We start from the raw sequence: 6,584 nt of genomic DNA, 5'->3' as shown, positions 1-6,584 counted from the left end.
CTCCACTGTTTCCTTCAAGAGGTCTTGATCAGGTGTCTTCCCCAACATTTTGGCTACTAAGGCATTAACTCTTTCTAGCCACGAGGAGGTGATATTCCTGAACTGAGATTTTAGCACTTTGGGCTAGGCTAAGGAGGGAAGAACACACATTGCTTATTTCTTCAGCTCTTGGAGCCACAGTGCAAAGCTCACCCATTTGTAGGAGTCCTCAGAGCTTTCTCACTTTTGAGGAGAGAATGGACATGTTGATACATCAAACGCTGACACAAAACCTATTCCTGGGGAGCAAGGGACTGGGCTTCAGCTTCATTCCTCTTTGATGCTCCTTTGAGTTGGTTGGCTCACACAGACCTGGGGGAAGCAGATGTGTTCCAGTGATAGCATAGGACTGTGGGTCTGCTTTGCTTTTTGATTCTTTATCCATCCCAATTACTCACACCTACTAGTGACTCAACATGGAGCTCTCCCCTTCTCTGAGTCAAGACTAAAGCCAGACCACCCTGCAGCAAAGGGATGGCACTGCCTTGAGGATCAGAGACAGAAATAGAGACCAATTCTTAGTCCATGGAGGTTTTATCTCCCAAGAGCCAGCAGATGCCTTATAACTCTGAATATTATAGCCTGCATCTGCTCTGTGTTTTCCTTCTAGAATAAGAAAGGCTTTTGGAGTGGCTGTAATGAATACCTCACCTTAAGTCTGACTGAAATTTGTCAGAGGGAATATAGTCTCTGGGTAGCTGGAGGGTGGAGTGCAAAGCTGGAGGAGGTCCCCCTAGAAAGGCAATTTGCATCAGCTTTGGGACTTGTGGCAATTTTGAATAATTTGTTGATAGCTGAAGATTTAAAACTGCAAAGTATGTAGACTCAGTGTTAGAGATAAAAGAAAATGTTGAGATTGTCTATTTCAATTCTCATTTTACAGTGGGGCAAACTGAGGATCAGCAAGGTGAAATGACTTGCCATAGGTATTATAACTAGTGAAATGGCTTTAACCCCATAGCTTCACAGTCCTGGAAACCTGCATGAAATAAGACTCATAGCTCTTGGTGTTAAGATTGGGCAAGAATATCTTGTTTTTGGCTTAGGAGAATATCTTAAAGCTAGAGGAAAGGAGTGTGTGTGTGTGTGTGTGTGCGCGCGCGCACCTGTGAGTGTGTGCACCAAGTCATGTACTTATTAGAAGTGGAGAACTCAAGCAGGCAGTAGAAAAATAAAGATATGGGACAAACTCACTATTTGTGATCATGAACATTGACCTGAGACATGAGGGATCTTCAAGGGGGCTAATCCTACATGGACTCCAAAAAATAGGGAAATTTAGAATACTTATTCTAGAAAAAATGGAAAAAAACCAGACTTTGTTACAAAGCCAAGTCTTGGGCTTATGAACTTAGGGACAGGACTTTGAGAAAATATTTTCATTTTGGGAATTTTATCTCATCTCAGGAGTTTCTTGGCTGCTTGGTTTCCCTTCCTCTTATCTATAGAATTCTGTAGCATAATCTGCAATTTCTGTAGAGAGGAGCCCATTTTCCTGATATATCTCTTTCCCTATTTACCATGAAAAATTGCTCAAATCTTACAATTTCTTCTTGTGTTTGAGTGATTGTCTTGAGTGTATCTCCTTCTGATCTCCTATATTTTTCCATAGAACATAGTTGTGATGTGCTACCAAGAGTACTTTGTGGGTTCCTGGAACAGCTCCCCAGTGTATCGCAGGAGGCAGGCATATATGCTTACTCTGAGTCCTTTGTTTTGATCCTCATATTTTTGAGCATAGTCTTGCTTTGAGATCTCAGAATTTCCTTATTCTGAGCCCTGCTTCTTTTCCCTAGAACTTCATGCTTAGGAAAATGGATAGAATTTTACAACATAGTCTTCAGTACTCAGGGGAACTTCGTGTTAATGGGTTCACAGTCATGGCATTCATAAAGGCAGAAAGTTAGAGATAAAAAGCAAATTTAGAGATTGTTTAGTTCAACTGCTCATTTTACAGAGTAGGAAAACTGAGGGCCAGTTAGATGAAGCAACTCATCCCAGGTTATTTAGTTAGCAAATAGTAGGACTTAAACTCAGGTCTTACTCTAAGGCCAATGCTCTTTACACTATCTAGTGATGGGCAACCTTTTGAGCTTTGTGTGGTGTCAAAATTCACCAAAAAACCAAGCATAACTCGGGTGGTGTGTCACTTTGAGAAAAAAAAACACCACAATTTCATAATACTTATAGTTTTAATAACAAAAATATATAATTGTAATATAACTATATTTAATAAACCAAAATAGATAAATTAATATAGGTAGAATTGTCATCTATAATGCACAGAGTGTCTACACTACACTACAGCAAATGTTTCATCCTTGGCATGTGGCCCCATACTTCTCTGTATGCAGCCGTGTGTCATCGGTTTGCCATCACTGTACTATATCATAACTTTATCCAATTATATGCCTCACTCGACTTAATATTGATGGTGTGTGGCCTGCACAGTTATATTGTGGGCTCAGAGATTTTGAGGAAACTGGGAAGAGGAAAGGTTAAGCGACTTGCCCAAATTTATACATATTAAATAGCAGATGTGAGATCTTAACTCAAATCTTCTTATGCCAAATCCATTGCTCTGTCATTATACCACCCTCTTTGTCAGATATAGGCTGAAAGGGTAGATAGATCCTGAATATCAGAGATAAAAGGAAATGTAAAGTTTATGTAGCCCAACTCCCTCATTTTACATTATCCACAAAGATTAAGAAGGAACCAGCAAGAGGCAAATTCCTGGCAATGATCTTGCTTCTCTATAGGGGTCCTAAATAGGACAAATGGCATGGAGAGAATTGGGTCTAGTTTCAAATGAAAACTTCACAAATCTATGGGTAAGTTGAAATCTTACTGTGATGACCCCAAGTAATAATTTTTTGTTTTGTATCATAATATAATTCATGAAGGGACTAGAGATATCTAATCAGGAGAAGAGAAGGTTTGGTGGGAACAAGATAGTTGCATCCAGGTCTATCCTTATAGAAGATGAATTAGATTTATTCTATTTGATCCCAGCAGTCAAAGCCAGGAGCCCTGGTGAGTGGCAATTGCACATAGTCAGCTTTAGGCTTAATGTCAGGAAAAACCTACTCATATCTAGCACTGTCCCAAAGTGGAAAGGTTTCCTTTAGAAGTGGTAGATTACTCTTGGAGGTTTCCAAGCTGAGGCCAGTTGAACACTTATAGGGCATATTGGAGAACAGATTCCTTTCGGATATGGGTTGTATTAAATGGTCTTCTCACTTTGAAATTTCGTGATTCTGTAGCCAACTTTTTCAGATAAGGAAAAAATCAGGGCAGTGGCATCGGGGAAACCACACAGCTTGGTTTGGTGAGCACATGTCCTTATTTGGGGCCATTCCCTTCTCTCCTTCCCTTAGAATCAAATGCTACCTGCATGTCTTAAGGGGACTGGTGAGCTTTACTTTTCTTTCAAGAAACTTGGTTCTATTCTTGCCTCCTATTGATCCAATAGGATATATTGGCATAGGTTTTTCCCCCCTTCTTTTAAAAAACATTTCCCTAAGAACCCAGTTGTCAACAAGGAATAGAAATGAGATTAAATTGTCCCTTGAAAATGCTAGGAGATGCCAAACTCAGGCATCATTCATTCTTCCCAGAACCTGGTGACATTTAAAAGATGAGAAATAGTTAAGATGGGAGGGAGCTTCCTTTTGTCAATGGAAACTTAATCCTTTGGGGCTGACTTGGTAAATTCAGACCCGGAAAGCTGCCAAGTCCCAGGGGGGTAGCATCCTAAATGTGTTTGTGCTCTAGAGCCTTTGACCCAGATTTTCCCACCTAATTATGCAAAGGCATCTGCTGAGACCTTTCTCTTTTCCCCACTCCAAATATTTGGCCGTCCCCGGAGCCAGAGAATCTTGAGCATTTCTCTGGGTGGTAAAAGTGGGACACACATCCATCCCTATTCTCTTCACAACTCTACTTGATGCTGATAACAGTAACCTACTCTTAACTCATTTCTTTGGCTCTAAGATTATAAAAACTCATAGTATTTTAGAGTTGGAAGGGAGTTTAAAGAACAAGAAGACATTTTCACAGGAAGGAAACTGAGGCTCATAGAAACTGAAACTTGTATAAGGTCCTGAAACTAGTTAGTGGCAAACTGGGAATATAAGCTGAGCCTTCAGATTCCAAGATCAGGTTTCTAATAGTTTCCTTTCCACCTTAAAGCTCTTACTCTGGGCTGAGGTCTAAGCCCAAGCATAAATGCAACATCCTCTACCATTTTCTGTTTCAATTAAAAATTTGTGTTCCCTTGCTTCCTAGCTGGTATTTTCACCAATCCTCCAAAGGCTCTTTTAAGGTTTCTATTTTGTTCTAACATCCAGGCACTCCCCCGTCTGCTCTGGCAATGTTAAAAAATCATAATTTTTTAAAGTGCTCCCCCTACCATATCCAACAACCATTTTATTTCAAGGCTGAATTAGGGAATGAGGGAGACTAAAACTGATGCTAAACTTAGATCTGATTTGCATTCATCTTTTGAAGGATACTCACAAATATTGACATATAGCTGGTAGAAGATAATGGTTCCCAGATACAATGTCTGTTACTATCTCATACAACTGGAAAAATGCCTCTTGCAACTATGCCTCAGTTTCTTTTTCCTATAAAAGAATATACTCAAAATCCTGGTGTATGTTGAACATAACATGAGAGCAACCTGAGATGACCACAACTCTATCTAAATGCCAGATACAGGGTCAATGGGTCCCATCTTCACACTGAATTGGTTTCAGATTGTCACAGGGATCCACTGATTGTCGCCTCCTGCTGGTGCGCAGCCAAAAGAAAAAACGGGTGACACTGGCCATGAAGGCCATAGCAAGCAACCCAGTGTGACATCACAGGCACAGGGTCAGGGTCAGGGGATCAAATCCTCAATGAGAGGGAGGGAGGATAGAGACCATGACATGCGGCCAAGAAAGTGCCTTTTATAGTCATGTTCTCCAGTTCCTTTTTCCTTCCAAGCTTGCTCCCTGCGACAGTGCCACACTGAGAGCCTCTGGTGCTGTGGGTCTGCCTTGGGGTTTGGCTGGTAGGACTCCACACCCCTTCCCCCCCTCCTGCCAGCAAGCTGCATGACCAGCATTGGAATCCACCAGAGGGGGAGAAAAGAAATACATCCAGACATTGCAGCCAGTTAAATCCAGTTCACTTTGCTTCTCCTACTTTCCCTTTTCTTAAGTGGAAGGAGGAGGTTGCTTTTCCCGGAGTGTAAATAGCGTGTTGTCTGCTTGCAACTCCTCTAACCCTCTGCCTCTCTCACTCCCGGTAATATCATTGCTCTATTTTCCTTCTGCAAACAGATGCCAGCCACTTCCCTGGTGTTCAAAACAAAACAAAACAAAACAAAAAATACATTTCCCTACTTAACAAGAGGCAGAGACCCTCTTCTACTCTTCCCCCTCTCTTCCCCCAGGAAAGAACCTAGATTTTGGGAGGTGTGAAAGCATCAGACAGGAAGGTGTGTCTGTAGAAATATTGTGCGTGTATTTGGGGGCAGAGGCATTCTAGGAACGGACCCCAAAAGCTGGGTAGGGAAAACAACCTTCTCGACTAGGCACTGAGCGAAACGCTACGGAAAAGCCGAGCAAATTAAATAGGGCTCTCTGATCTGGTGGGGTTTGTGCTTGCCAAAAAATGCACTATGCATCTCAATTCACTCTGCTGTTCATCTCACACACGGCTTTCCTGATGCCATTTCTGCCCTCCGAGCGCAGTCTTTTCAGCACTCGCTTCTTCCTTCCATCTTCGTGATTGTCCACGCATGATCGAGGATTATACATACAATAAAGCAAGATCTGGGGGAACAGAGAAGTTCCCCCTTTCCCGACGGGGAGCCGTCAAGCACACCGCCAGCCAGTTAACCAGCCGCAGGCACTGTCCTCTTGGCCATTCCAGCGACAGACTCTCTTTATTATGGACATTATTATTATTAATAGTAATAACAACTCCTCACGTTCTAAACAAGTCCTTTCACTGGTTCCTGGTTCATCACTAGCCTGCTGCTTTCCTCTCAATAATCTGCTCCATACAACTAAAAAGCGCGATTGCATCCCCCCTCACCCCCCTACCCCCGCTTCCCCCTGGAAGCTTTTTGCAACTGCGTCCCTGTTAATTTCACTTCCTTCTTACGGTTCGGATTGCAGCAAAATCTCGGAGCGCTGGGGCCAAAAAAAGTGAAGATCCATAGAACCTTTCTCCCTCTTCCTCTCTCCCCCAACCTCTCTGAACTCCCCAGCAGCCCCAACCATTGCATCCCAACTGGAACTTTTCCCCCATCCTGTTTCTGTTTCTCTATGGCTTCAGCCTTCAGCTGAGAAGCCGCTGCCGCCGCCGTCTCTGCTGCTGATAGTGGTGGTGGTGGTGGTGGTGGTGGTGGAGGTGGAGAGAAGCGAAGAGTGAGTGGGTGGGTGGGGAGAAGAGGGGAGAGGAAAAGACGAGAGGAGAGAAGAGGGGAAAGGAGGAGAGGAGAGAGGAGAAAAGAGGAGAGGGGAGGACTGACGGAGAGGGGCGTG

This window comes from Gracilinanus agilis, chromosome 2 (genome assembly GCF_016433145.1).
Source record: "Gracilinanus agilis isolate LMUSP501 chromosome 2, AgileGrace, whole genome shotgun sequence".
NCBI classification, from domain to species: Eukaryota; Metazoa; Chordata; class Mammalia; order Didelphimorphia; family Didelphidae; genus Gracilinanus; species Gracilinanus agilis.
This window is presented reverse-complemented; position numbering follows the sequence as displayed.